Below are 11,389 nucleotides of genomic sequence, written 5' to 3'. Positions count from 1 at the left end.
CCTTCTAGCTTCTAAGCATGCAGGCAAAGTTTAAACACAACAGCTCAAGTAAACAAACTAAGTTGAATAGCTAAAGCCTTCTTTCAAGGGAAGACAAACAGATTGGCGAAGGCCAGACCACAGTGTGAGTCTTGCCTAAGCACCAATGATAACTCAATCATACTCACTCTAGAGAGAAAATGTGCGTATGTCATATAAGTGTGTGTGTGTGAGTCCACAGATAGTTTGCATTTCATATGTCCTGCAAAATATGGCCTGAGTGTGGATTCGTTATAAAATCATTACATTTGTGGATGTTGGGTGCACTTGTCTTATCTTCATTATGCAGAAAAAATAATGCTTAGCCAAAATACGGAGTTTACATTAAAAAATGTCTCCTCCACAAGAAGTCTTCCTCCCTGCACACTCCCAAGTCTAGACTTAGCAGCTAAATCCAACCTTTGTCAGCATCAGTGCTCACCAGGCATTAGGGGAGCTGAAGCAGGCGAACCTCTGCCCAGACAGGAAGTGGGCCACCCAGGTGGGTCCTAACTGCAGTATGACTGGTCTCCAATGGTCACCTCACCTATATGTACCCATCAAATAAAGGAGACCTCAGTGCTCCCTTCTGTTCAGATTTCAGAGATTCAAAAGGAAGGATTCAAATGGAAGAAAAAATACATTTATTCAGCTAATAAACTTACTTTTAAGAGGCTCTCCCCATGCCTTGACGAGGAACTTCCAATTTTAAGGTGTTGCAATTTCTATTCTCAATGCATTCGCTCCACCCTTTTTCATTGATCACCATCCCTTATTAGGCAAGCTTCTGTGGTATCATTTGTCAGGAAACTGAAACAGCTGTCTTACTCTGTTCAAGCTGCTATAATAAAGTATCACAGACGGGGTGGCTTATAAACGGCTGAAATGTATTTGTCACAGCTCTGGAAGCTGGAAGTCCAGAATCATGGTGCCAGCAAGGCTGGATGAGGGCCCTTCTCTGAATCGCACAATTCTCCTTCTATCCCACATGGGTGAAGGGGCTAGGGAGCACTTTGGGGTCTCTTTTATAAGAGCATTAACCCCATTCATTAGGGCTCCACCTTCATGACCCAATCACCTCCCAAGGGCCACACCTACTAATACCATCACCTTTGGTGGTTAGAAAGTCAACATGAATTTTGGGGGGACACAAACATTCAGAACACAGCAACAGCCAAAGTATTGGAGTTCCTTGATCATTCCAGTCCCATTTGTGGTGCTTCATGGGTCACTGCTAACGCCTAAGCCAATGTGCTATGTTTTGCTGGGAAGGTCAAGATGTAGGAAATAAATGTTCACTTCTCAAGGAATTCATGAGCTTTTTGGAGAGTGCCGTGGTCCATTCAACTTTAATAATAATTTAAAAATACCTTAAACTGAACGGCTGATAAATGACAAGTATGTATTTCTCACAGTTCTGGAGGCTGGGAAGTCCAAGATGATGGTGCCAGCAGATTTAGTGTCTCGTGGGAGCCTTTCTTCTGGTTCATTGCTGGCGTCTTCTCGCGATAATTTCTCATGGTGGAAGGGGCAAGTGAGCTCTCTGGCATCTCTTTTCTAGGGGCACTAATTCAATCATGACGGTGATGGCTCTGGCCCTATGACCCAATCACCTCCCAAAGTCCTCCCCTCTTAATATTATGACCTTGGGAGTTAGGAATTCAGCCTATGAATCTGAGAAGCCCATAAACATTCAGAACACAGCAGGGAGGTAAGATTCATATGTAATATAATTATTAAATAACACAAGGAGACATGTGATTAAAACATCAAAATGTGAGGCCGTTGAGGTTCAATGACACAAGTATTCCATTATATTCACTATACTCCATTACCAAGGCAGCAAAGTAGATGAATATATTCTTGAAATATTTCCAATGATAATTGAAATAATGAGTTCTCCTTTCCTTGCCTATAAGCAGAAAAGTCAAGTAATCATATCACGTCACTACCTTGTCATTCCATTTACTTGATGAAGCAAAAGAAAAGCATCAATAATACCACCATTATTCTATGAATCTAAATGTCTTTAGTTTCCACCTTTCTACCTTTCCCAAACAAAATGCATTTTCCCAAAGAAACAATATAATACATGTGGCTATGAATACCCCTTTAATTTCAGCCCTTTAAATGCACCAGGCAAGCTGTTAGGAAAACCATTTTTAAAAATTCTTTCAAAATATCTCCAGGCCCCCTCCACTAATTCTCTAGTTCTCAACACTTTTCCATTAATTTTGATGCCAACTGGCTGTCACACTCTCTCAAATTTCTTGTATTGGCCTTATCACCCCTTCAGAACACAACTCCCTGTACCTGCCTATGTGCTCCACATGTGGAAAGGCCCTCCATCCCCTGCTGCATCTGAGCTTTACCAGAACATAGCCCTTCAAGACCAAGTATGATGGTTAGTGTCCAAGGGTCATTGTAAGAGCCAAAGGTGTGAATGCAAAAGACAATGTGCTGGAAGGGACTAGAGTTTTCTCTGACTAGAAAACTTTTTTTTTTTTCCTGATACCAGAGCAATACTGCAAAACATCTGTTTATTTGCATATATCCTCCACTGGTGGATAAGTTCTTCAAAGCATAGGTCAAGGACTTCCCTATCTCTTCATTCCAACACAGTGCCTAGAAAAATTATACACAGCTGGCTGCTTAATTAATTATTAGGCTGGTGCAAAACTAATTGCGGTTGAAAAGGTTAAAAATAATTGCAAAACCTACAATTACTTTTGCACCAATCTGATAATTCATGCTCCAACGTTATTTAACCGCCCCCACCAAACAAAACTTCTATTTATTCACAGTAATCTCAACTAGAGTTCAGAAGGAAAGCCATCAAATTGAATTAATTCATTCTAAGGCATGAATTATTAAAAATACATCAGTATGAAGTAGGACTTGGCAGCGGTGATGTTTTAAATCTCCCCAGGAGATTTTCATGAGCAGCCTGGCTTGAGAACTATGGGAGAATGACTTAAGAGACGTCCTCCATGCTCTGTCAACCTTACTTCTCCTTTCTGTTGCTTCTCTCGTCACCCACTCCACCCGTGCACCTTTCTACTTTCTAGCTGTACTGACATAGGTGCCCTTTTTCACGCACACCACGCTTTCCCACATCCCCATCCCTCTTTCAGCAAACTTGGCAAAACTTCAAGTTAGGAAGGATGTGACTGTGTCCCCCAGGATCTCCCTGTACTATTATTTGCCTTTTAGGGTCTGATGTTTGTGTCCCCCAAAAAATTCATATTAAAATCCTAACCCTCCAAGATGATAGTAGTAGGAGATGGGGTCTTTATTTATTTATTTATTTATTTATTTATTTATTTTAAAGTTTTATTGGGGAATATTGAGGAACAGTGTGTTTCTCTAGGGCCCATCAGCTCCAAGTTGTTGTCCTTCAGTCTAGTTGTGGAGGGCACAGCTCTCTGGCCCATGTGGGAATTGAACCAGCAACCCCGTTGTTCAGAGTTCGAACTCTAACCAACTGAGCCATCTGGCCACCCCGAGATGGGGTCTTTAAAAGGTACTTAAGTCATGAAGGGAGAACACTCATGAGCAGGATTAGTGCCTTACAAAGAGGCTCCAGAGAGCCACCGTGTTTCCCCGAAAATAAGACCTAGCAAGACAATCAGTGCTAATGAGTCTTTTGGAGCAAAAATTAATATAGGACCCGGTATTATTTTACTATGATATAAGACCAAGTCATTATAATATAATATAATGTAATGTAATGTAATGTAATGTAATGTAATATAATATAATATAATAATATAATGTAATATAATATAATAATATAATAATATAATACTGGGTCTTATATTAATTTTTGCTCCAAAAGATGCATTAAAGCTTATTATCCGTGTAGGTCTTAGCTTTGGGGAAACAGGGCAGTTCCCTAGCCCCTTCCACCATGTGAGGACAGAGCAAGAAGGTACCACCTATAAACGAGGAAGACGGCTCTCACCCAACACAACCACTTTGCAGTCTCCAACTTTTGCTTTTTATAAGCCACCCAGTCTGTGGTATTTTGTTATAACAGCCCAAACAAACTAAGACGTTGCCTCTTGAATCAGATGACGTTTTTCCCTGGAAAATTTCCTGTCAGAAATTGTGTTCGTTTTGTAAAAGAGTTAAGTCACCAGAATAAGGAAACCACGTCAAAAACTACTCTGGAAATTACGGGGAAATTGACGAATGTAAACGAGAAGAAAACACAGAGGTTAAGTTCTTTAAGGCGGCTCCACAGCAGCTCATCTCAGTGGTGGGTGGGCAGCAGGTGTTGGTGTTGGTGGCGGTTGTGTTCGTCTTAGGGTAAAAACCATCGTTTAACTATAAGAAAAAGATTGATCGTCGTTGCCAGAGCTACGAAAGGGAGTCATAAGTCCTGACACCTCTCCCCATTCTTTCCTCATTCTTTAGCGTAAAAATATTCAGACAATTTGTTTATGATCCAGTAGATGCTGTTGGTAGGGTTTCATTTTGATGGACTCAACCTGACCCATCCTGCTGGACTTGGGTAAAAACAGAGAAAGTTTCAGAGACCAAACAGAGGGGCTTCAGAGCAGTTGTCAAGTACATAAAAAAGGATGTTTCTCATGAAGCCAACATGACTGTATTCCCTGATGATGGATCTGTTATACTCATGACTCCATCTGAAATATTTAGAACTTTTCTTTTAAGATGATCCCGAAATACCCCTTCAGTTTGTCTGCCACAAACAAGCCTTTTCTGAGCAACTTAAATGTAGCAGGGGGAAAAGAGGTAGGGGGATTTATCAGGATTAATTAATACACAAGAGGAAAGATATGTAGGTGATTAAACTAACTTCTCAGGTTCATCATAAATATTTTATTCGCTTATGTAACTCTGCAATTCTGTCTTTGTCATTTAGGAAATAGCCCTAGATGGGAGGCTTGAAGTCTCGCATGAGTGAAAACGGGGTACAAGGATTCTTACAACCTCGCCTGCAGTTGGAGAGACTCAGAAGAGAGAGCAGTAGAATTTGAGTCAGAAGGGTCACAGGCCAGAAAGCCAGGAAGGGGCACATTATCATTACACGTCCCAGGATGACTCTGGTTCTCTGTAGACATCATGCTATCGGAAACACAGGAGAAAGCAGTGGTGGGTGAAGGAGAGCTCTTAAAGTGGATGGACTGGGTTAGCATCTCAACACTCCTTACAGGGCTCTCTCCACTGGCCTCCCGACATACCCCGAGCTTTTCTTGCTCAGCACTTTCACTGTTGTTTCCATACACTCTCCCTTAGCCTGCCATCATGGTATGACCTCCCTTTACCCTCTGGCCTGCCTGGCTTCTCCCACCCTTCCTCGGAAATCAAGCTCTACAGTAGTCTATGTCCACCAGGTAGTGTGCCAAGGCAATACTTGCTCAGCATTATCTACATCACCTGTAATGGAAGGTTCTATATCAGAGTGGGGCTGATTTTCAGAAGTAAAATTTCAACCACCCAATGTAATTAAAAAGGAATTTTATTCTCTACTCACATCTCTCAAAGGGCATGAAAAGGTCTCCAAAAAGTATAGTTTATAGCAATATTTATTAAAATCCTCTTTCATCACTTTCCTTCCCATTCCAAAGCTTCTCTGGCAGCAAGCTATTCAACCCCTCCCCAGAAAGCTGCACTTCCTCCCCCAGCCCATGAGGCTTTCTTTCTTCTTTTACTCCAGGGAGATGATTGGGGTAAAACCATGTGATTTTCTTTAGAGTTCTGGGGAAAGGGTGATGTCTTAAACATGCAGACCTCACGAATTTGATCTCACCATTTACTCATATCCATGTATTTTAGACATTTTGTTCTGTGTGTCGATCCTGTTTTTCCAAATAAATTGTAATTCTTTAAGACAAGAACTATGTTTTATTCACTTATGCTTTGTAGTATAGTGTAGGCTCTTAATAGTTTATGGAATGAATGAAAAAACTTAAATTATATAAAAGTCAAAGATTGCATTTTGTATTTCATTAATTTCCTTCTGCAAATATTACGCATTACATACTCAGTTACTACTTGCTGGTAATAATAAAATCGGAAGGCAAACTCATCTGAATGAAGGACTGGAGGGAAAGGAGAAATGAATTTTATAAAGACAGTAGGAGGCACAGATCTGGGGCCCTGGTCACAGAATAGTTACAGGTACGATCTGCTTATACTACCTTCACTCCTTCTCTGTGCTTCTGTTTGTCCAAGCCAGTAGTCCTTATCTCAAAACATGGAAGTTATGACAAGTCTCCTAGCTTCCAGGAGCATTTGCGCTTAAAGTGTAGCACTCGGAGACCAAAGATCCCAAATAATGTCTTGTAGCTGATGAATTTCTAAACATCAGTGATATCAGCGACTTTCAGAAACATGTCACAGCAAGGTTCTCAGGAGTTGTTTATTCCACCCTAAGACACGGCAAACAATTCCCATCTACAGCAGCTCCAACATCTGCTAATGAGTGCTCACTACCGGCAAAATACCTCCCAACTGCTGTGCAACTCCACATATCAGAAAGTATTCCCTTGAGTTCAACCAAATCATTCACCATGAAATTTCTATCCACCAATCCTAGTGTGTTCACTGGAATACACAGAGCTCTAAGTACTTCAACATGATCGATTAGGTTATTTGAAAAAAACTCGTGACGGCTCCGTGACCCATCTGTCTTTTTGGCTAAACTCCATTTCCATCAGCCCTTCCTCATGTAATATTATGAATCCTCTCATTGTTGAGAACTATGAAGACTCTAAGGTTTTACCCTGTGTGCAAGCTAACAAGGTAGCCTGCCACAGTGTCATATGCTGGCCCAAGACACAAGACTCCCAGGTGAAGACAAAGGACTTACTCCTTATGGCTCAGCAGGAAGCGAGAGCTTCATGTTTGCGTCAGTTCCTCTTGCTCTCCGAGCCCATGTGGACAGGGGCTTGAGTGAATGCAATGCACACCGTGAGTTTTGGTCACTGTGCTAAACTCTGAGCTAAAGAAACCCCCAATCTTATAAGGAACCTGCTGGAAAGCTTGCCCAATGTTTGCTCTGTAGGGGACACTTTATTATCTTTAATATCCTTATTGTCCTGGCCAGGAAACAGATCTGCCCTATGCCCCAGAGTGATGTCATATTTCTATCTTCCAAGCTGTTTGCTGCAGCTGTAAACACCCTTGAAATGATAGTCCATGACAAAGCTGTCAATGTCTCTTGTTCAGAGGATAAACAGAAACACAAGAAACCTCTGGGGAATTGTGTCCCAATATGCACCCTCTTGATTTCGTTGACCCCCCCCATACACTCAACTGGGACAATGCATTCTATACCTGTGGCACCCAGAACTGAGTACAGCTTTCCTGATATGTCTTGACCAGCACAGACTACAACAGGACAATCACCTTCTAAGGTCAGAACACATACCTTTACTAATGCAGCCAAGAAAACGTTGCTGATTTTGAGACTCCATGATTTCCAGATAGTCTGGAAATCTTTCATTATTACTTTGGGTCTGTGGACTCATGGCTACTTTGTCAAGGGAGGGTGATCTCGGAAGGAAAGTGCCATGTCAGGAATCCCACCACCTCAGCCTCAGTTCTGGCTTGGGTAGAAAGGTTCCAGAGGAAGGGAGGGGACAACAGCCCAGCCCAACCCCGCAGTCTTTCACCCATAATGAGCTTTCAGTCACCCAAACCTGTAGGGCTTCCTCACCTGAGCAGTTGTTCAGCTTTCCCCCTTCTATCATGGACTTGCACAATTCGTTATATGAATCTTTTTTAAAAATGCTTTATTTTGCTTTTACCCATGCTAAAATTGATTTTATCAGCTCTGACACGTCCTTTCAGCTCTTTTTAACCTGTTTGGTCCCTGGGTGTGTTAAGTACCGTGATCCCTTCTCTCTAAAGACTTGCTCAACATCGCCCTACAGTCACTTTTTTGCTTTCAGTTATTAATAACGTCGGGAAAGAAACGTGTCTCAACCACAAGGAACTGACGTTTGTCATTTGAGCGACATATATATAAATGCATACCTGTGCATGCCACACATAGGCGTGTGCCCACGCCTCCCACACTAGGCAGAGGCCCACGGCGTGCGCTTCCCCGGGCTCGCACTCACATACACAGCACACAGTACACAGGTGATGGTGTGTACTTGGTGCCACGTGGTAACCGCTGAGAACACTTGCTAGGGCCTAGGCATCCTGTGGCAGGAGGTTGGCAGGAGGCTTGAATATCCTGAACTAGATATGGCTCTCACGGAGCCTCCTGAACTAAGAGTTCTCAGAACAGACAGCAGGCTAATTTGTTGAGCTTTTATTACAGGCCAACACCTTCAGATGAATTTGCTCTTATTGTCACCAAGACACGGTGGCACAGGTCTTATCTTCACTGAATATCAGAAAATGAAGACCCCCCAAAAAGTTAAGCAATATGTCCACGTCACAAGGTTAGTGAGCACCAAAACCAGAACCAGATCCCAGGGCAAACTGATCCAGGCTCCTCCTGCGGCTGCTCTAACCTCCTATAACTTACTAGTAACCTCCCAACCTGCAGCAACCTGGCCTCAGCCTGCTTCTCCCCTGCCACAGTCTGCTGCATGTGTCCAGAGGGAAGCTCACAGCTTGGAGAGTGGCACCCATCCAAGTCCTGCTTCCTCACCTGGACCACAGGGCAAAGCCACTGCCTGTTCGTAGTCATCTCGCAATCCTTTCCCCACATGACAATGCCAGGTCTCCATTACCCACCTCGGGTGAGCCCTACCTCACCCTGGCCCCTTTTCCACCAGATGAGAAGTTCGACTTCTAATTCACTTGGTTCACTTTTCACCAGCAACTTATCAAGAGGCAGAATGGCATTGCGGTCAGTCAGTCACTCTGCACAACCAGACCAAGTCCAGTCTTGGCCCCTCTGCTTTCCAGGTACGTGATTTCAAACATTTAGCCTAAGTCTCAGCTTCCTTATCTGTAAAATGAGAATAATGGCAGTGTCTACCCATTGGACTTCCTAGGTGATTTGAATGAATTGACGAATGTGAAGCCCTTAGAACAGTACACTTGGCAAACTGTGAACACGACATGTATGCTGGTTCTTGCATGTGTTACCTGTGGGATCCACATTGACAAAACAGGCATGGCCCCTGCCTTAATGCTAACACTAGAGTGATGCTAAGCACATAATTGGACAAATAGCTAATTAGTTAAGATGAGCACTCTGAAGGAAAAGTACAAAGTGCATGAGAGCATCTACCAGGAGGGTCAGCATGAGAAGGAATCAGCTAGATCCGGGGTCAGTCATTTATGGCTCAGCTCGTTTTAGTAAATAATGTTTATTGGTACACAGCCTCCCCTTTCCATTTATGGATTGTCTATGGCTGCTTTTGCTCCACAACCTTACAGTTTAGCAGAGACCTTGTGGCCCACAAAGTCAAAAATATTTACTACCTGGCCCTTTCAGAAAATGTTTGCTGACCCCTGAGCCAGATGAAGAGGGAAAGGGAGACACTCCATATAGAGGATGCAGGAAGGTTGGCCTGGGGTTCAAAAACTGGAAAAATGTGAGTCCCTCGGGTGTGAACACCCCTACTTCCTGAACCTATAAACCCGTATCTAAAATTCATGTACATATACACCCAGCTTACTTTCCTCCCTCTGGCTTCTAAGGAAAAGGCAAACGTCCCCTGCATTCAAGACTGCACCCTCTTCTCTGCTCAAGACATCCTCTCCTCTAAGCACTCCCTCCCAATTTCTCTCTCTCTCTCTCTCTCTCTCTCTCTCTCTCTCTCTCTCTCTCTCTCTCTCTCTCTCTCTCTCTCTGACAGTTTCAATCTCTCATGCTTTACTGGACTGCTGTACTCACCTGCCTCTCTCAGGTGGAGGCAGCCACCATCACCTTTCCAGCCCACCCAGGCCAAAGCCCAGGGGTCATCTTTGACTCCTTCTCTTTCTCCTTCTCCTCCTTCTCCTTCTCCTTCACAAGCACTGTTGACTGCTTCTCCATAACAAACTCCTATTGCCCCCACGCTCTCCATTTCCAATGACTGTGTCTATTTCAGGCCCTCTTCTCCCCTTCCTCCCTCCTCCCCCATAACTATGCATCCTACCTCCAGCCCCCATCCTTCCCATCTATTTTTCCCCTCTCTGCCTTTAGGTCATCATTCTAAAATGCAAGTCTAACCATGTGACTCCCCTGTACAAACCCAGAAGTGGCGCCCATTTATTTAGGGGTAAGAGTCCAAACTTTTAAACAAGATATACAAAGTTCTACATAATCTGCCCCTACCATGTCTCCAACTTCATTCCTGGCAAACCAGTACCATCTACTCTACCAATCATTTCTCTTTCTTTGTGACTACCTAACACCTTTGGATGCCCTTCCATGTTTCACAAGTCCCTCACTTTATGTGGAAGGCTGAATGAAGAGAATATCAACCAGATGTTCAGTTTCCCAGCTTCCCTTGCAGCTAGGGTATAGGATGCCTGAGATGACATCAGCTTCCCCCGTCAGATGAACTCAAGTGCAAGTCTGAATCTGAGGCCAGCAGCATGAAAAAGAAAGCACTACACAGAATTCATTCTGATGAGGGAGGATACAGTAGTGCCCTGGCTCTAGTGGCAGTGCCCAGTGCCCAGCACTGTGATATCATTAGTGAAAGCCACCATGATTGTGTGCAGCAAAGGGGCAATGCTATCTCCCCTATACTGCACAGCTCTGCTGTGCCACTTTGAGAGTGGTGGTTCCTGGGTCCATAGAATCAAGCCTCCTGTTTTCCATACTCCTAGAAATTCTGTGAGTTCCCTATTCTTTGATAAATTCATTTTTCTGCTTAACCTAGCAGAGTTAATTTCTGTTGTTTAAAACAAAAACTCCCTGATATGCCTGTATAGTCCTTTCTCACATTTCACTCCCAGGGAAAACAAACCTCTTTCTCTTTCGTGCTCCATCATGTCCTAACACACACACACACACACACACACACACACACACACACACACACACTCACACAGAGAACTTCAAGACATGTATGACATTAATATTTATGTCTGCATGTCCGTCACCCTCTCTACTATGAACTTCATTCATCAAACACCTCATGTTTCTACTAATTGCAAGACACAGCTCTAGGTTGGGGACATAGAAGTGAAAAAAAAGAAAAAGAAAAGGTCTCGTTCTTTATTGAGCTTATATTTTAGAAGTCAGAAATTGCATCTTACTTGTATTTCTCTTCAAGTGTCCACGATAGTAGCAGAAACAGAGAACATACTCAGTACATGTTTGACTTTTGTGTCCCAAGCCACCCCTCTGTCTCTTCAATTCAGACCACTGGCTAAGGTTTCGTGGCACCCATGCCCTTCATCATGAGCGCCGCTTTACCACCAGAACAAAGGCTGCGGA

Source organism: Rhinolophus hipposideros (assembly GCF_964194185.1).
Source record: "Rhinolophus hipposideros genome assembly, chromosome: 12".
Classification (NCBI taxonomy): Eukaryota; Metazoa; Chordata; class Mammalia; order Chiroptera; family Rhinolophidae; genus Rhinolophus; species Rhinolophus hipposideros.
The sequence above is the reverse complement of the archived record's forward strand: the minus strand, read 5'-3'. Positions refer to the sequence as shown.